The 20,777-nt window shown below is 46.3% G+C and overlaps 1 long non-coding RNA gene across 2 annotated transcripts in view; it reads left to right on the top strand.

Annotated features, from left to right (window-relative positions):
* LOC135057973 (uncharacterized) overlaps nucleotides 1–12,571 on the top strand; it is a 95,384-nt gene extending 82,813 nt beyond the window's left edge. For both annotated transcript variants that reach the window (XR_010244500.1, XR_010244499.1), the window contains one exon: nucleotides 12,194–12,571. This is a non-coding gene — a long non-coding RNA (uncharacterized LOC135057973). The remainder of the gene's footprint in view (nucleotides 1–12,193) is intronic.
* The last annotated feature ends 8,206 nt before the right edge of the window (nucleotides 12,572–20,777 follow it).

Genomic DNA, 20,777 nt, shown 5'->3' with positions numbered 1-20,777 from the left:
TTTCTTTAACTGCCGTGGATGGCAGCAAAATTTTTGATGCAGTTATTTCTTTAAGGACTCTACCAGTTCGTCTGAGAGTGGGAGTTCTTCATTCCGAACTTATTTCTTTTTTAGTGATTCCAAGAGCCACACATCCTGTGGTCCTGGGCCTTCCATGGCTCCGTCTTCACAATCCTACAATTGATTGGACGACTACGCAAATCCTGGCATGGGGTTCCTCCTGTGCTGAGACATGTTTGTTTAAAGTATTGCCTGTCTGTTCTTCCTCCCCCAGGTCGTCTGATGTTCCACCTCCTCCATATCAAGATTTCACGGATGTGTTCAGTAAAGCTTCTGCTGATATCCTTCCTCCTCATAGAGAATGGGACTGCCCGATTGATCTCGTTCCAGGGAAGGTTCCACCTCGAGGCCGAACTTATCCGTTGTCTCTGCCTGAGACGCATTCTATGGAGGAATATATTAAAGAGAACCTAGCAAAGGGGTTCATTCGACCTTCTTCTTCTCCAGCCGGCACAGGCTTCTTTTTTGTAAAAAAGAAAGATGGTGGTCTGCGGCCGTGCATCGACTACAGAGGTTTGAACGACATTACCATCAAGAACCGTTATCCTTTACCCCTGATTACTGAGCTCTTTGACAGAGTTAGCGGAGCTACCATCTTTACAAAGCTGGACTTGAGAGGTGCATACAATCTCATCCGGATCCGTGAGGGTGACGAGTGGAAGACCGCCTTTAACACCCGTGACGGACATTATGAGTACCTCGTCATGCCCTTCGGATTGAGCAATGCTCCAGCTGTCTTCCAGCATTTTGTCAATGAGATCTTCAGAGACATTCTATACCGTCATGTCGTGGTCTATCTAGACGATATCCTCATTTTTGCCAACGATTTAGAGGAACATCGTTTTTGGGTTAAAGAGGTTCTGTCCCGTCTCCGTGTCAATCATCTCTATTGCAAATTAGAAAAATGCGTCTTTGAAGTCAAGTCCATTCCGTTTCTAGGGTACATTGTGTCCGGTTCCGGACTAGAGATGGATCCTGAGAAACTACAAGCAATCCAAAATTGGCCGGTACCCTTAACCCTCAAAGGGGTCCAGAGGTTCTTAGGGTTCGCCAACTATTACCGAAAGTTTATACGAGACTTTTCCACCATTGTGGCGCCTATTACTGCTTTCACTAAGAAGGGTGCTAACCCGTCCAAGTGGTCTGAAGAAGCCATGCAAGCATTTCATCTTTTAAAACAAAGGTTCATCTCTGCGCCTGTTCTGAAACAGCCTGACATCGACTCTCCTTTCATCTTAGAGGTGGATGCCTCCTCCGTTGGAGTAGGAGCGGTGTTATCTCAGAGGGCTAAAGATGGCCATTTACACCCTTGCAGTTTCTTCTCCCGGAAGTTCTCCCCAGCTGAGCGCAACTATGCCATTGGCGACCAGGAGTTGCTAGCCATCAAGCTCGCTCTAGAAGAGTGGAGGTATCTGTTGGAGGGAGCTTCTCATTCAATCACCATACTTACAGACCACAAGAACCTTTTATATCTGAAAGGCGCACAATGTCTCAACCCTCGTCAGGCCAGATGGGCACTTTTCTTTTCCAGGTTCGACTTTAAACTCCAGTTCTGTCCGGGCTCTCAGAATCGCAAGGCCGATGCCCTTTCCCGCTCATGGGAGCAAGAAAATGAGTCAGAGTCTTCAGACAAGCATCCTATTATAAATCCGTTGGCATTCTCCACGGTAGGGATGGACTCTACGCCCCCATCAGGGAAAAGTTTTGTGAAACCGATGCTAAGGAAGAAGCTCATGCATTGGGCCCATGCTTCCCGTTTTGCCGGACATACAGGTATCCAAAAAACCCTGGAGTTTATCTCTAGGTCCTATTGGTGGCCAACTCTGAAAAAGGACGTCTTGGAGTTTATTGCATCTTGCCCAAAGTGTGCTCAACATAAGGTATCCCGCCAGTCGCCTGCGGGGCAACTGGTTCCACTATCTGTTCCCCGTCGACCTTGGACCCATTTGTCGATGGATTTTATTACAGATTTACCCATGTGCAACAAGTTCAATACCATCTGGGTGGTAGTTGACCGGTTCACCAAGATGGCACACTTCATTCCTCTCACCGGTCTTCCGTCAGCTTCCAAGTTGGCTCAAGTATTCATACAAGAGATCTTCCGACTCCACGGTCTTCCTGAAGAAATTATCTCAGATCGAGGAGTTCAATTCACAGCCAAATTCTGGCGAAGTTTATGTCAAGTCCTCCAAGTCAAGCTAAAGTTTTCCACGGCTTACCATCCTCAGACCAATGGTCAAACCGAGAGGGTGAATCAGGACTTGGAGGCCTTCCTCCGCATCTATGTGTCCTCCTCTCAAGATGACTGGGTTCAATTACTTCCCTGGGCCGAGTTCTGTCATAACAACCAGTATCATTCTTCATCTGCTTCAACACCATTCTTCACTAACTTTGGATTCCACCCTAAAGTCCCTGAGTTCCAACCGCTTCCAGCAACTTCTGTTCCCGCAGTGGATATCACCTTGCATCAGTTTGCCAATATCTGGAAGAGCGTACGATCAGCTCTGCTCAAGGCATCGTTCAGGTACAAGAAGTTTGCGGATAAGAAGCGTCGAGCAGTTCCTGCTCTCAAGGTGGGTGATCGGGTATGGTTATCCACGAAGAATTTGAGGTTAAGAGTTCCCAGTATGAAGTTTGCACCTCGCTATATCGGTCCTTTCAAGATTGAACAAGTCATCAATCCTGTTGCTTACAGACTCCAGTTGCCTCCCTTCTTAAAAATACCCAGGACATTCCATGTTTCCCTGTTGAAACCGCTGATCTTGAATCGGTTTCATTCCTCACTTCCTCCAACTCCGAAAGTCCAAACTCAACGAGGCGTTGAGTATGAAGTGGCCAAGATCCTGGACTCACGTCACCGTTACGGTCAACTACAATATCTTATTGACTGGAAGGGTTATGGTCCTGAGGAACGTTCATGGACCAATGCTTCTGATGTCCATGCTCCTGCCTTGGTCCGGAGATTCCATTCCAAGTTTCCTCAAAAGCCAAAGAAGTGTCCTGGGGCCACTCCTAAAGGGGGGGGGGTGCTGTCACGATCCGGGTATCTGGACGCCATTTCTTACCCATCAGATGCCTCCTAAGGCTGGCTCAGCGCTCCAGGACCAGATCCCATCTGTTATCCTGATGTGTACATTCCTGTATCCTCTCCTGTCACTCTGGGACGCTGTCACAGTAAACGCCATATTACACCTGGCATGGCGTCTCCCGCGGCCTCCGCCGCCGTCCCTGAACTTCTGCATGCAGAGTGTCTGAGTGGCGATTACGTCAGCCGCGGCCTCCGCTGTGTCCGCGTGGTTGGATGTGCATCTGTCAGCCTGGCGCCTCCTGTCTCCGGTGGCCGGCGCCGCCATTACTGTTTTCATTACCACATGGATTACAAACCAAACTTCCCTCCAAGTGTCTGCATGGGCGCAGCCATCTTGGATTCTGTCAGCTGATCATTTCCACCAATCTGTTCTCAGTATTGATAATCTGCATAATTGCCTAGCCAATCCCTTCCTTGCTGCAGGTATAAATACACTGTGCCTGAGCAAGGAAGGCGTCAGTGCTTTGGTTGTCAAACCTAGTTCCTGTTTGTCTCTCTCCTGTGATTGTCTTCCAGGTTCCAGCTCCTGTCTCAAGACTTCCACCATAGAGACCCGCACCAGCATTCCACCTGCGGTGTAGCCTGACTCTCCAATCCATTGTGGATTCATCTGTTTCCAGCTACAACATTACCTGCTTCCAGCTCAGCTTCCAGCAGAGTACAGCTTCTCTTAAAGGGCCGGTGTCCTTTCTACACTTTACCACTCTCCACCGGTATTATTATTTCTCCGCTCTCAAGTTCTACATTTCAGTTCATATTTCATCGCTCCCAAGTTCATTTATTATTTAACTGGTTCCAGCCAGTATCCACTCCGTGCTAACAACAGTCTGGTTCCAGCCAGTATCCACAGCAGCCATTTTATCTTCAGCAACCCAGCTTTTCCTGGAACACCAGCTGGCACAATCCTGGGTTATCTCCATTGCTACAGTCGGGCCTGGTAAGGACTTTCCATCTAGAAGATTATAAGAACTATCTCACACTACCAGTGCCCTGTGGCTCCTGCCATCCTGTAGTACCCAGGAACTGTATTTATTCTTTGCTGACTTTTACGTTTTCTTTTACTGCTGCTGTGTTGCGGAGTTGTCATAATAAACATCATTGACTTTTATCCAAGTTGTCGTGGTCACGCCTTCGGGCAGTTATTATTCATGTTACTTACATGTCCAGGGGTCTGATACAACCTCCCAGGTTCCGGTACATCTCAGCCCCTACAACTGAGGCTGCCTCCCGTCAGCTCAGGCCCTCAGTTGTGACACCATGAATGTAACCAAAAGGGTTAAAAGAGCCCCAGAGCCCTACCCTAATTCAGTGATACAGTCACAACTTATGGTAGCAAAGACACTGGGAGTGGAATACTGCTGGATCTGCACACATTCACCTGTTAATGCTAGATCCATGCGCTGGATAGGTGTACCTATCAGAATATATGTCCCTCAATACAAGTGAAGGGAAATTTTACATCAAGACATTGGCTAGTGAGTCAGTTGCACTGTATACATCTACCTTGTTGCACTCACCCAGTTTTTGTATCACATCTCCTCCTGTCACAAGGTATCTGACTTTTCATGATAAAACTAGAGATGAGCGCCTGAAATTTTTCGGGTTTTGTGTTTTGGTTTTGGGTTCGGTTCCGCGGCCGTGTTTTGGGTTCGACCGCGTTTTGGCAAAACCTCACCGAATTTTTTTTGTCGGATTCGGGTGTGTTTTGGATTCGGGTGTTTTTTTTAAAAAACACTAAAAAACAGCTTAAATCATAGAATTTGGGGGTCATTTTGATCCCATATTATTATTAACCTCAAAAACCATAATTTCCACTCATTTTCAGTCTATTCTGAATACCTCACACCTCACAATATTATTTTTAGTCCTAAAATTTGCACCAAGGTCGCTGGATGACTAAGCTAAGCGACACTAGTGGCCGACACAAACACCTGGCCCATCTAGGAGTGGCACTGCAGTGTCACGCAGGATGTCCCTTCCAAAAAACCCTCCCCAATCAGCACATGACGCAAAGAAAAAAAGAGGCGCAATGAGGTAGCTGACTGTGTGAGTAAGATAAGCGACCCTAGTGGCCGACACAAACACCGGGCCCATTTAGGAGTGGCACTGCAGTGTCACGCAGGATGTCCCTTCCAAAAAACCCTCCCCAATCAGCACATGATGCAAAGAAAAAAAGAGGCGCAATGAGGTAGCTGACTGTGTGAGTAAGATTAGCGACCCTAGTGGCCGACACAAACACCGGGCCCATTTAGGAGTGGCACTGCAGTGTCACGCAGGATGTCCCTTCCAAAAAACCCTCCCCAAACAGCACATGACGCAAAGAAAAAGAAAAGAAAAAAGAGGTGCAAGATGGAATTGTCCTTGGGCCCTCCCACCCACCCTTATGTTGTATAAACAAAACAGGACATGCACACTTTAACCAACCCATCTTTTCAGTGACAGGGTCTGCCACACGACTGTGACTGATATGACGGGTTGGTTTGGACCCCCCCCAAAAAAGAAGCAATTAATCTCTCCTTGCACAAACTGGCTCTACAGAGGCAAGATGTCCACCTCATCATCACCCTCCGATATATCACCGTGTACATCCCCCTCCTCACAGATTATCAATTCGTCCCCACTGGAATCCACCATCTCAGCTCCCTGTGTACTTTGTGGAGGCAATTGCTGCTGGTCAATGTCTCCGCGGAGGAATTGATTATAATTCATTTTAATGAACATCATCTTCTCCACATTTTCTGGATGTAACCTCGTACGCCGATTGCTGACAAGGTGAGCGGCGGCACTAAACACTCTTTCGGAGTACACACTTGTGGGAGGGCAACTTAGGTAGAATAAAGCCAGTTTGTGCAATGGCCTCCAAATTGCCTCTTTTTCCTGCCAGTATAAGTATGGACTGTGTGACGTGCCTACTTGGATGCGGTCACTCATATAATCCTCCACCATTCTTTCAATGGTGAGAGAATCATATGCAGTGACAGTAGACGACATGTCCGTAATCGTTGTCAGGTCCTTCAGTCCGGACCAGATGTCAGCATCAGCAGTCGCTCCAGACTGCCCTGCATCACCGCCAGCGGGTGGGCTCGGAATTCTGAGCCTTTTCCTCGCACCCCCAGTTGCGGGAGAATGTGAAGGAGGAGATGTTGACAGGTCGCGTTCCGCTTGACTTGACAATTTTCTCACCAGCAGGTCTTTCAACCCCAGCAGACTTGTGTCTGCCGGAAAGAGAGATCCAAGGTAGGCTTTAAATCTAGGATCGAGCACGGTGGCCAAAATGTAGTGCTCTGATTTCAACAGATTGACCACCCGTGAATCCTTGTTAAGCGAATTAAGGGCTCCATCCACAAGTCCCACATGCCTAGCGGAATCGCTCCGTGTTAGCTCCTCCTTCAATGTCTCCAGCTTCTTCTGCAAAAGCCTGATGAGGGGAATGACCTGACTCAGGCTGGCAGTGTCTGAACTGACTTCACGTGTGGCAAGTTCAAAGGGCATCAGAACCTTGCACAACGTTGAAATCATTCTCCACTGCGCTTGAGACAGGTGCATTCCACCTCCTATATCGTGCTCAATTGTATAGGCTTGAATGGCCTTTTGCTGCTCCTCCAACCTCTGAAGCATATAGAGGGTTGAATTCCACCTCGTTACCACTTCTTGCTTCAGATGATGGCAGGGCAGGTTCAGTAGTTTTTGGTGGTGCTCCAGTCTTCTGTACGTGGTGCCTGTACGCCGAAAGTGTCCCGCAATTTTTCTGGCCACCGACAGCATCTCTTGCACGCCCCTGTCGTTTTTTAAATAATTCTGCACCACCAAATTCAAGGTATGTGCAAAACATGGGACGTGCTGGAATTTGCCCATATTTAATGCACACACAATATTGCTGGCGTTGTCCGATGCCACAAATCCACAGGAGAGTCCAATTGGGGTAAGCCATTCCGCGATGATCTTCCTCAGTTGCCGTAAGAGGTTTTCAGCTGTGTGCGTATTCTGGAAACCGGTGATACAAAGCGTAGCCTGCCTAGGAAAGAGTTGGCATTTGCGAGATGCTGCTACTGGTGCCGCCGCTGCTGTTCTTGCGGCGGGAGTCCATACATCTACCCAGTGGGCTGTCACAGTCATATAGTCCTGACCCTGCCCTGCTCCACTTGTCCACATGTCCGTGGTTAAGTGGACATTGGGTACAGCTGCATTTTTTAGGACACTGGTGACTCTTTTTCTGAGGTCTGTGTACATTTTCGGTATCGCCTGCCTAGAGAAATGGAACCTAGATGGTATTTGGTACCGGGGACACAGTACCTCCAACAAGTCTCTAGTTGGCTCTGCAGTAATGATGGATACCGGAACCACGTTTCTCACCACCCAGGATGCCAAGGCCTCAGTTATCCGCTTTGCAGTAGGATGACTGCTGTGATATTTCATCTTCCTCGCAAAGGACTGTTGGACAGTCAATTGCTTGGTGGAAGTAGTAAAAGTGGTCTTACGACTTCCCCTCTGGGATGACCATCGACTCCCAGCAGCAACAACAGCAGCGCCAGCAGCAGTAGGCGTTACACGCAAGGATGCATCGGAGGAATCCCAGGCAGGAGAGGAATCATCAGAATTGCCAGTGACATGGCCTGCAGGACTATTGGCATTCCTGGGGAAGGAGGAAATTGACACTGAGGGAGTTGGTGGGGTGGTTTGCGTGAGCTTGGTTACAAGAGGAAGGGATTTACTGGTCAGTGGACTGCTTCCGCTGTCACCCAAAGTTTTTGAACTTGTCACTGACTTATTATGAATGCGCTGCAGGTGACGTATAAGGGAGGATGTTCCGAGGTGGTTAACGTCCTTACCCCTACTTATTACAGCTTGACAAAGGGAACACACGGCTTGACACCTGTTGTCCGCATTTCTGTTGAAATAGTTCCACACCGAAGAGCTGATTTTTTTGGTATTTTCACCAGGCATGTCAACGGCCATGTTCCTCCCACGGACAACAGGTGTCTCCCCGGGTGCCTGACTTAAACAAACCACCTCACCATCAGAATCCTCCTGGTCAATTTCCTCCCCAGCGCCAGCAACACCCATATCCTCCTCATCCTGGTGTACTTCAACACTGACATCTTCAATCTGACTATCAGGAACTGGACTGCGGGTGCTCCTTCCAGCACTTGCAGGGGGCGTGCAAATGGTGGAAGGCGCATGCTCTTCACGTCCAGTGTTGGGAAGGTCAGGCATCGCAACCGACACAATTGGACTCTCCTTGTGGATTTGGGATTTCGAAGAACGCACAGTTCTTTGTGGTGCTACTGCTTTTGCCAGCTTGAGTCTTTTCAGTTTTCTAGCGAGAGGCTGAGTGCTTCCATCCTCATGTGAAGCTGAACCACTAGCCATGAACATAGGCCAGGGCCTCAGCCGTTCCTTGCCACTCCGTGTGGTAAATGGCATATTGGCAAGTTTACGCTTCTCCTCCGACAATTTTATTTTAGGTTTTGGAGTCCTTTTTTTACTGATATTTGGTGTTTTGGTTTTGACATGCTCTGTACTATGCCATTGGGCATCGGCCTTGGCAGACGACGTTGCTGGCATTTCATCGTCTCGGCCATGACTAGTGGCAGCAGCTTCAGCACGAGGTGGAAGTGGATCTTGATCTTTCCCTAATTTTGGAACCTCAACATTTTTGTTCTCCATATTTTAATAGGCACAACTAAAAGGCACCTCAGGTAAACAATGGAGATGGATGGATACTAGTATACAATTATGGACGGACTGCCGAGTGCCGACACAGAGGTAGCTACAGCCGTGAACTACCGTACTGTGTCTGCTGCTAATATAGACTGGTTGATAAAGAGATGTCGTAGTATGTATGTATGAAGAAGAAAGAAAAAAAAACCACGGTTAGGTGGTATACAATTATGGACGGACTGCCGAGTGCCGACACAGAGGTAGCCACAGCCGTGAACTACCGTACTGTACTGTGTCTGCTGCTAATATAGACTGGTTGATAAAGAGATGTCGTAGTATGTATGTATGAAGAAGAAAGAAAAAAAAACCACGGGTAGGTGGTATACAATTATGGACGGACTGCCGAGTGCCGACACAGAGGTAGCCACAGCCGTGAACTACCGTACTGTACTGTGTCTGCTGCTAATATAGACTGGTTGATAAAGAGATGTAGTAGTATGTATGTATAAAGAAGAAAGAAAAAAAAAACCACGGGTAGGTGGTATACAATTATGGACGGACTGCCGAGTGCCGACACAGAGGTAGCCACAGCCGTGAACTACCGTACTGTACTGTGTCTGCTGCTAATATAGACTGGTTGATAAAGAGATGTGGTAGTATGTATGTATGAAGAAGAAAGAAAAAAAAACCACGGGTAGGTGGTATACAATTATGGACGGACTGCCGAGTGCCGACACAGAGGTAGCCACAGCCGTGAACTACCGTACTGTACTGTGTCTGCTGCTAATATAGACTGGTTGATAAAGAGATGTCGTAGTATGTATGTATGAAGAAGAAAGAAAAAAAAACCACGGTTAGGTGGTATACAATTATGGACGGACTGCCGAGTGCCGACACAGAGGTAGCCACAGCCGTGAACTACCGTACTGTACTGTGTCTGCTGCTAATATAGACTGGTTGATAAAGAGATGTCGTAGTATGTATGTATAAAGAAGAAAGAAAAAAAAACCACGGTTAGGTGGTATACAATTATGGACGGACTGCCGAGTGCCGACACAGAGGTAGCCACAGCCGTGAACTACCGTACTGTACTGTGTCTGCTGCTAATATAGACTGGTTGATAAAGAGATGTCGTAGTATGTATGTATAAAGAAGAAAGAAAAAAAAACCACGGGTAGGTGGTATACAATTATGGATGGACTGCCGAGTGCCGACACAGAGGTAGCTACAGCCGTGAACTACCGTACTGTGTCTGCTGCGACTGGATGATAAATAATGATATAAAAAATATATATATATCACTACTGCAGCCGGACAGGTATATATATTATATAATGACGGACCTGCTGGACACTGTCTGTCAGCAGAATGAGTTTTTTATAGAATAAAAAAAAAAACACCACACAAGTGAAGTCACACGACGAGTGTTTAACTTTTTCAGGCAATCACAATATAGTATACTACTAACTATACTGGTGGTCAGTGTGGTCAGGTCACTGGTCAGTCACACTGGCAGTGGCACTCCTGCAGCAAAAGTGTGCACTGTTTAATTTTAATATAATATGTACTCCTGGCTCCTGCTATAACCTATAACTGGCACTGCAGTGCTCCCCAGTCTCCCCCACAATTATAAGCTGTGTGAGCTGAGCACAGTCAGATATATAATATATACATAGATGATGCAGCACACTGGGCTGAGCAGTGCACACAGATATGGTATGTGACTGTCTTGTACTCCTGGCTCCTGCTATAACCTATAACTGGCACTGCAGTGCTCCCCAGTCTCCCCCACAATTATAAGCTGTGTGAGCTGAGCACAGTCAGATATATAATATATACATAGATGATGCAGGCATGCAGCACACTGGGCTGAGCAGTGCACACAGATATGGTATGTGACTGAGTCACTGTGTGTACCGTTTTTTTCAGGCAGAGAACGGATATATTAAATAAAACAACTGCACTGCTGGTGGTCACTGTGGTCAGTCACTAAACTCTGCACTCTCTTCTACAGTATCAGCCTCAGGTCAATCTCTCTCTCTCTCTCCTAATCTAAATGGAGAGGACGCCAGCCACGTCCTCTCCCTATCAATCTCAATGCACGTGTGAAAATGGCGGCGACGCGCGGCTCCTTATATAGAATCCGAGTCTCGCGAGAATCCGACAGCGTCATGATGACGTTCGGGCGCGCTCGGGTTAACCGAGCAAGGCGGGAAGATCCGAGTCGCTCGGACCCATGAAAAAAAACATGAAGTTCGTGCGGGTTCGGATTCAGAGAAACCGAACCCGCTCATCTCTAGATAAAACACATCTTGCCCCAATCTCCAGAAAACTGGGACAAGTACTGTAAATTGTACATACTCTCAGCTGAACTTCACATGAGTGTATGGACAAAATATATCCATGTGTACCAATTATGGTTCACCAATAGTTTTTTACCGTGCTTCCGTGACTTCCCTTAATCAAGTTAATAGCTTTATCAGATATTCTGCTCTTACAATTCCACCCACAAATGTTCAAATGTCAGGTATAAGACTCACTTACAATGATTCTAACCCACAGTTAAATGCATGGTTCAATGATTCAGGAAATTGTCAAAGGGCTGAAGGACATGCACACATGGTAGATTACTCACCTTACTGAGCATACCAAATCAAGTGGATACCCTATGGGGGATATGATACAGAGTGATACCAAGCACTGTACCTGTTGGTGACCTGACCCTAGAAGATATACAAAACGCAAACAAGTACCCTCATACGATAGCTAAGAGATCCATGGTACAGAAAGGCAGCAGAGAAGGAGGATATGCCTCCTTATTTCACACTAACTTTAAAACAATGTTGGGAGTCACATTGGGAAATGTGATAACACTTGGCACAGTGGGAACTGCCTTTAATGACAGGCAAGTTTCAGATTTAGCTAAACTACTTGATAACATCACTCAAATATATGATAAGACTTTGAATTAGTGTTGGAAGATATCAGAATGGTGAAGAAAGAGGTTCAGGCCCACAGGATGGTTTTAGACTTCCTTACCGCTAAAGATGGAGGGCTGTGCATGATAGTAGCAGAAGCATGTAATTTCCTAAACCAGACAGATTCCATTGAAGAAGCCATTGAGGACCATCTCAATAAGGTTAAGGAACTTAAAAGAGATTTTGCAGAGAAACACATGGGTAATTATATTTTTTTTTTACAAATAATGGTTGGTTGTCATGGTTAGATCCTACCAATTTGTTTAGATGCATAACAGGATGGATATCAGGAATCCTATCCATGATTGCAAAGGGTTTAGTGCTTCTGTTTCTGATTTACATTGTCATTAAATGTGTCATATGGATAATCAGAAATATACTTACACTTTATTGTTGTTCTTTGAAGGTCAAACTACCAGAATACCTGATGTTTGCTGGAACCTATGCAGAAGTTGGACCACAATCCAATGACTACCAGACAATGTGTCACCTTCAAAAAAACTGTAGATTCTGTGGCGAGATCTTATTAGATGCAGATACATCTACTTGCAAGCAATGCAGAGTGATCGTCATCTCCCTACGCGTCGCTAACTCCGATGGTTTTCAACCAAACAATGAGATGGAAGGATCATGTGCTCACTCTAAAATGGGGGATAGGTGTTCACTCTCCAAGAGGGGTCACCTTACACATAGGAATTTATATGTATACGCACCTGTTTTAGGCTAGCAAGGTCATGAAACACTTTAATTAGTTGTGTTATGAATAAAAGACGAGAGTGATAAATCTAAGATAAGTATTGCCCATACAGATTCCATCTTGGAAAGGCAAAACATGTTATTTTATGCAATACACCTTTAAGTATTCAAAACACAAGAAATAGTCTCAGGTAACCAAGTAGATTGTTTTTGTTAACTTCATAGTATTGGAATGCCTAAAACCTTCACTCCACCCATAAATAATGAGAGAATAGATAAGGAGGTGTTCACCAGATGTAAAATGATGAACCCCACTGCATAGCTCACACACATATTAGAAGTAGCAAAAAGATAAGAGATTTTCTGTATAATGAGCCTGTCAGGAATCGGCGCTCTGCTGCGTCTCACCAGCGCACTGGTGTGCAGGCCTCCGGAGGTCATGGCCCCAGTTGCGGCTGCATTGGTGCAGTGACCGCGAGCGTCATCTTCCGCATTGCTGAGTACCCATGAGTCTGGTCCTGTGTGGGCTTTGCTGCGTGCTGGTGTCCGGACTGGGTGGACGTTGCCATGACACCTGCACTCAGCTGATCCTGGTGTTCATCCAGCGCTGTATCTCAGCCTGCAGTTCTGTGTCCAATCACTGCTGAGCAAGGGGTATAACTTCTAGCCCGTGGCTCACTCACATTGCCTCGGACAACGAGTCCCATACCGTGTGCCTAAGTTCTCCTGGTTCCTGTGTTTCCGTTTCCAGCGTTCCCCGTGGTTATTTACATTGTTCCAGTTTTCACCTTCACAGCTCTCCTGTTACTCCGGACTTCAATTACATCCAGCCACAATCCACCAGCAGCAGAGACTCTCCTCAGGTGTTCGTATTACCATCTTACCTGTGCACTTGCTATCAGTATTCCATCTGTGCATTTCAGCAGTATTACAACTAGTTGCTTAGAGACTGTCTCCTGCTTGAGCCTAGTAAGGCTACCTGGACTTGTGCTTTATAGAGACTGTGTGTTTCTTATGCATATCGGGGTTCTGCTTTCTAAGTTACTTCATCTTATGTTATACCGAGACTGTGTGCTATCAAGTACTACTGGACTTTAGTTTATATCATCTGCCTTCAGTATTTGTTGTTTCATATTTCCTTTGCAAAAGACCTCAGTTATTCAAATTTAGTTATCAATCATTGTCATTCCATGGGATAACTCTGTGTTATCCCATCTGCTCAGTTATAATAAAACATCAGCGCCTTTGCGCAGGACTTTTATATTGCCTCCACGTTTTATCCATCATACCAACACTGACCCACTAGCGCCCCCGCCGGGGACAGACAAACCTAGATACTTGACAGTTTGTCCGAGGCCCATGGACCCGGACGGTGGTCAGAGTGTGGGGTCAGGGACACTCCAAGACCTAGTGTCACGACTGGATGGTCAAGAGGCTGCGCAGCAGCAGATTATTCAATTTCTGCAAAGAATGACTTCACGTTTAGATACTCTGCAACAATCACTTCCAATTTCAGTTTCCCCAGTGTCCTCTTCAGTTCCAGTTCCTGTTCCTAGTTCCTCAGTTTCTAGCTCTCCAGTTGCTTCTGTTTCAATGTCTCGCATCCATCTTCCTACACCAAGTAAATTTGATGGTAATGCTAAGATGTGTTGTGGATTTCTAAATCAATGCGAGGTTCAGTTTGAATTGCAGCCACAGAACTTTCCAACTCCCAGACCAAAGGTTGCTTATATTGTTTCTCTTCTAGCTGGCTCTGCTCTGAACTGGGTCTCTCCGTTGTGGGCTTGAGCAGATGCATTATTGAACAACTATACTGAATTTGTTGCCGCATTCCGACGCATCTTTGACGAACCTGGGCGTACGTCCTCTGCTTCTTCAGACCTCCTTCAGATCCGCCAGGGAACACGTACTGTGGGTCAGTACGTTATCCAGTTCCAGTCATTGGCATCAGAGGTGAAGTGGAACAACCAGGCATTGGTTGCCGCCTTCTGGCATGGTCTGTCTGACCGCATAAAGGATGAGTTGATTACTCGAGATTTACCAGAGCAACTGGAAGCTCTAATTTCCCTATGTGTCAAGTTGGATCTACGTTTACGCGAGCGAGCCTGTGAATGCTCTCGAGGTGATCTTCGCAAGCACCGAGCTATGCCTCCTGTACAGTCTCTACCTATTACTGCTGATGAACCCATGTAGGTAAACAAATCTCGTTTAACACCTGAGGAGCAGTCCAGAAGATTAAAGGAAAGACTGTGTCTCTATTGTGCTGCTGCTGCTGGTCATCTGATTGGTTCCTGCCCTGCTCAGCCGGGAAACGCCAGGTCCTAACTTGTAGAGGAGGAGTCAAGTTAGGGACCTTGAATAAAGCTCCTTCATTTCAAGATCTGATATTACCTGTTACCTTGGAAAGGCCAGAGGGACTCCAGTCTTTGTCTGCCTTAGTGGATTGTGGTGCTGCTGGGAATTTTATCACGCAAGCTGCAGTGGATAGACTTCATCTACCAGTGTCTAAGCTGTGGCGTCCAGTGTATCTCACGGTCGTGGCCGGAAGCCGTATTCCTGAGGGTTCCATTCTCAGCAAACCAAGCCGGTAGTTCTGGGAATAGGCTTCCTGCATTCCGAGCTCATTGAGTTCCTGGTTATACCTAAAGCGGGCTATGAGATTGTACTGGGTATGCCTTGGCTCCAACTGCACAATCCACAATTTGACTGGTCTACATTACAGTTAACATCATTACAGTTAACATCATGGAGTTCCTCCTGTCATCAGTCTTGTCTTGCTCAAATATTTCCAATAAAGTCTTCAAGTGTAAAGTCCCAGTCCGGACTTCCGGAGGCCTATCAGGAATTCACTGACGTCTTTAGTGAGAAAGCAGCGGATGTCTTGCCTCCCCATCGAGAGTGGGATTGTCCCATCGATCTGGTTCCAGGGAGCAAGCCGCCTAGAGGGCGTACATACCCTCTTTCAGTCCCAGAGACTCAAGCAATGAGTGAATACATAAAGGAAAATTTACAGAAAGGATTCATCCATCCATCCTCTTCCCCAGCTGGTGCTGGATTCTACTTCGTCAAGAAGAAAGATGGAGTACTTCGCCCCTGTATCGATCACCGAGGTTTAAATGACATCACGATCAAAAATAGCTACCCGTTACCTCTCATCACAGAGTTGTTTGACAGAGTTAGAGGGGCTTCCATCTTCACGAAACTAGATCTTCGCGGGGCTTACAATCTTATTAGGATTCGAAGTGGTGATGAGTGGAAAACAGCCTTCAATACTCGTGACGGCCACTATGACTATCTAGTGATGCCCTTCGGTTTAAGTAACGCCCCGGCTGTGTTTCAAAACTTTGTCAACAAAGTGTTTAGAGATCTCCTGTATAAATGTGTGGTAGTTTACCTCGATGACATCTTGATATTCTCCCGTGATTTAGTTTCTCATCGCCAACAGGTGAAGGATGTTCTTCAATGTCTTCAACAGAATCATCTGTATGGCAAGCTGTCTAAATGCACATTTGAAGTGTCAGAATCCGTTTGGATTTCCCATTATGAGAACATATTAGCAGGGACTGATTTTCACGGTACAATAGCAAGTTTATTAAAGCAGTGTACAACTGTAAACAATAAATATAAACCAGGAATAACTAGAGAACACAAAATGAAAGGGAGAACTGAGGGGACATGGGATGCCAGGAGACTGTGAATACATGGGATGCCAGGAGACTGTGAGTACATGAAAATGGTGTAGACTGTGGAAATACTAGAGACACTGTGGACTGTGAAGGCACTTTGCAATAGGATTGTTCAGTAGCGGATATTGCACCATAGCAGGATGCACTTGAACAGGGAATGCAGGGTTGCAGGATTGCACTGTGGTAGAGTATGTAACATACCAGGATAACACGATTGCACTGTAGCAGGATCACAGGATAGCACTGTGGTAGAGTATGCACTGTAGCAGGATAACAAGATTGCACTGTAGCTGGATCACAGGATAGCGCTGTGGTAGAGTATGCACTGTAGCAGGATAACAGGATTGCACTGTAGCTGGATCACAGGATAGCACTGTGGTAGAGTTTGCACTGTAGCAGGATAACAGGATTGCACTGTAGCTGGATCACAGGATAGCATTGTGGTAGAGTATGCACTGTAGCAGGATAACAGGATTGCACTGTAGCTGGATCACATGATAGCACTGTGGTAGAATATGTACTGTAGCAGGATAACAGGATTGCACTGTAGCTGGATCACAGGATAGCACTGTGGTAGAGTATGCACTGTAGCAGGATAACAGGATTGCACTGTAGCTGGAGCACAGGATAGCACTGTGGTAGAGTATGCACTGTAGCAGGATAACAGGATTGCACTGTAGCTGGATCACAGGATAGCACTGTGGTAGAGTATGCACTGTAGCAGGATAACAGGATTGCACTGTAGCAGGATCACAGGATAGCACTGTGGTAGAGTATGCACTGTAGCAGGATAACAGGAATGCACTGTAGCTGGATCACAGGATAGCACTGTGGTAGAGTGTGCAACATAGCAGGATAACAGGATTGCACTGTAGCTGGATCACAGGATAGCACTGTGGTAGAGTATGCACCGTAGCAGGATAACAGGATTGCACTGTAACTGGATCAGAGGATAGCACTGTGGTAGAACCTGGCAGTTCTATGGATAATTTAGCAGTAGAGACCAGCATAACCAGGACCAGGAACTGAGACAATTTTGACACGATGAACTGGCAACAGGGAGCCTGTGTGGCTGGCTTAAGTAGTGAGTTCAGGTGCTGCTCACAGCTGTGGTAACAGCTGATAATCAAGCTGCAGATACAGAGCAGAGTGCTGAGCACCAGAGCAGAGAGCGCCACCCCAGGCATGGAGGAGAAACTGCATGGATCGTGACAAGAAGCTTCTTCAATATCTTTCTTAGGATACATAATTTCCGGAACAGACCTTCAAATTGATCCAGCTAAACTGGAAGCTATAGAAAGCTGGGCTCTTCCAACAACACTCAAGTCAGTTCAACGCTTCATTGGCTTTGCTAATTACTACAGAAAGTTTATTAAAGGCTTTTCCACATTAATAGCTCCAATTACCTGCCTTACCCGGAAAGGGGGAAATCCTTCCCAATGGTCTGACGAAGCACTGTCTGCTTTTCATAAAATAAAACAAGCTTTTATTTCAGCTCCTGTGTTACAACAGCCGGATGTCAGTAAGGCCTTCATCTTGGAAGTTGATGCCTCAACGGTTGGCGTGGGCGCAGTACTGTCCCATATTGGCATTGATTGTAAGACTCAAACCTGTGGGGTTTTTTCTCGTAGGTTCTCGCACGCAGAAATGAACTATACCATCGGCGACCAGGAGTTGTTGGCAATTAAATTGGCCCTTGAAGAATGGAGGTATCTGCTATTCAAGAATTCATAGCTTCATGTCCCAAATGTGCTCAGCATAAAATTTCTCGTCAGGCTCCCGCAGGCCAATTGATACCCAATTCCATTCCCAGGCGCCCCTGGTCCCATTTGTCGATGGATTTTATTTCTGATCTCCCTCCATCCAAAGGGTATGACACCATCTGGGTAGTAGTCGATAGGTTTTCAAAGATGGCGCACTTCATTCCACTCATGGGGTTACCCTCTGCTCCAAAATTGGCACAGTTGTTTCTTCACGAAATATTCAGGTTACATGGACTTCCAACAGAAATCATATCTGATCGGGGTGTACAATTTGTGGCCAAGTTTTGGAGGGCTCTGTGTTCAGCGCTGCAGGTAAAACTGAAATTCTCTACGGCCTATCATCCTCAAACAAATGGGCAGACAGAGAGGGTAAATCAAGAACTTGAGACCTATTTGAGACTGTATATTTCTTCTTCACAGGATGACTGGGTAGATTTATTGTCCTGGGCGGATTTTGCTCATAATTTCCGTTATCATACTTCTACAGATACAACTCCTTTTTTCGCAGTTTATGGTCAGCATCCTAGAGTACCAGATTTCCAAGAGTTACCTGCCATAGATGTGCCTGCGGCTGCTTCTGCTCTTCAGCGGTTCGCTCAAATTTGGAAGAAGATCCATACATCTCTTAAAAAAGTTTCTCAACGGTATAAATGTTTGCTGATCAGAAAAGACGAGCAGTCCCTAGTTTGAAACCGGCCGATAAAGTCTGGTTATCTACCCGAAATCTCCGTCTCAGAGTTCCATCAATGAAATTTGCTCCACGGTTTATTGGACCATTTCCAGTAGAAAGTGTTATTAATCCGGTGGTTTATAAGTTAAAACTGCCTGCTGTTTTTAAAGTACCCAACTCATTTCATATTTCTCTCCTCAGACCACTAATTCTCAATCGTTTCCAGAGAACGCTTCCAGCGGCTCCGAAGGTACAAACTCATCGGGGCGTGCAATACGAGGTGGAAAAGATCTTAGACTCTCGACATCGTTATGGTCATCTGCAATATATCATTGACTGGTTTGGATATGGTCCTGAAGAGAGGAGTTGGGTCCACAGACTCTTCACTGCCAAGCCTCGTGGGTGTTCGGTGCCCACCCATAAAGGAGGGGGTACTGTCAGGAATCGGCGCTCTGCTGCGTCTCACTAACCAGCGTGCTGGTGTGCAGGCCTCCGGAGGTCATGGCCCCAGTTGCGGCTGCATGGGTGCAGTGACCGCGAGCGTCATCTTCCGCATTGCTGAGTACCCCTGAGTCTGGTCCTGTGTGGGTTTTGCTGCGTGCCGGTGTCTGGCCTGTGTGGACGTTGCCATGACACCTGCACTCAGCTGATCCTGGTGTTCATCCAGCGCTGTATCTCCGCCTGCAGTTCTGTGTCCAATCACTGCTGAGCAAGGGGTATAACTTCCAGCCTGTGGCTCACTCACATTGCCTCGGACAATGAGTCACATACCGTGTGCCTAAGTTCTCCTGGTTCCTGTTTCCAGCGTTCCCCGTGGTTATTTACATTGTTCCAGTTTTCACCTTCACAGCTCTCCTGTTACTCCGGACTTCAATTACATCCAGCCACAATCCACCAGCAGCAGAGACTCTCCTCAGGTGTTCGTATTACCATCTTACCTGTGCACTTGCTATCAGTATTCCATCTGTGCATTTCAGCAGTATTACAACTAGTTGCTTAGAGACTGTCTCCTGCTTGAGCCTAGTAAGGCTACCTGGACTTGTGCTTTATAGAGACTGTGTGTTTCTTATGCATATCGGGGTTCTGCTTTCTAAGTTACTTCATCTTATGTTATACCGAGACTGTGTGCTATCAAGTACTACTGGACTTTAGTTTATATCATCTGCCTTCAGTATTTGTTGTTTCATATTTCCTTTGCAAGAGACCTCAGTTATTCAAATTTAGTTATCAATCATTGTCATTCCATTACCGGTTTTCTGTTCACTCTGTGTTATCCCATCTGCTCAGTTATAATAAAACATCAGCGCCTATGTGCAGGACTTTTTATCCATCATACCAACACTGACCCACTAGCGCCCCTGCCGGGGACAGACAAACCTAGAGACCTGACAGAGCCTATTGTATCCAATTAATTGTATGACTCACAAATATTATTCTACATATGCACCTGTTTGTTAAGAAAGAATATAATGCTTGATGCCACGCAAACTAAACCAGAGACTGCCTGACGCGATTGCTGTGAATGTGTCTGTACTCTCCCAGCGCTGATACTTATGGGACTTCTGACACACACATAGTACTCTGGTCGCCAGTGATCCAAGAGAGTTATTTATTGTAGATCTATCAGGCTTATTTATCAAGGATCACATACTGAATGCAATCTGGACTGGATCTTACCCCTCAGGATAGCATTGCAATAAGCAATCCCTTACGGGGGAATGTATCACCCAGCTCCCGCAGGGATCCCTGTAATGTGTTCTCTGGGCTGCCGGGGGTCCTGCGCATGCACAGTCACACGTGACTGCAATGAACTGGGGCATTTCCAGTTGAGGGCTCCTGGGGAACCCAGCCGTCTATTTTCTCCGATCTGTAGCCCATAGGCTACAATGGGCTACTGCAATCAAAAGACAATATCGGACAGCATCATATCTCTCACAGAAACCTATGGGGTGTGCGGCTGCGGGCAGAAATGGAGAGATCGTAGCAGGTATTGGATACCTCCTTTAGGAGATCCCTAATATTTGCAGTTAACCCCCGAAAACGTCTGTTTTCGGGGACATAGCTGCAAATAGCTTGTGAGCAGGGCCTTCCTACCTCTGACTGTTTGTTATTACCCAGTTTTATCTTATCATTGTGTCCGGATGTAAAGCACAATGGAATTTGCTGCGCTATATA

Source organism: Pseudophryne corroboree, chromosome 3 (genome assembly GCF_028390025.1).
Source record: "Pseudophryne corroboree isolate aPseCor3 chromosome 3, aPseCor3.hap2, whole genome shotgun sequence".
In the NCBI taxonomy this organism is placed as follows: Eukaryota; Metazoa; Chordata; class Amphibia; order Anura; family Myobatrachidae; genus Pseudophryne; species Pseudophryne corroboree.
This window is presented reverse-complemented; position numbering and strand designations above follow the sequence as displayed.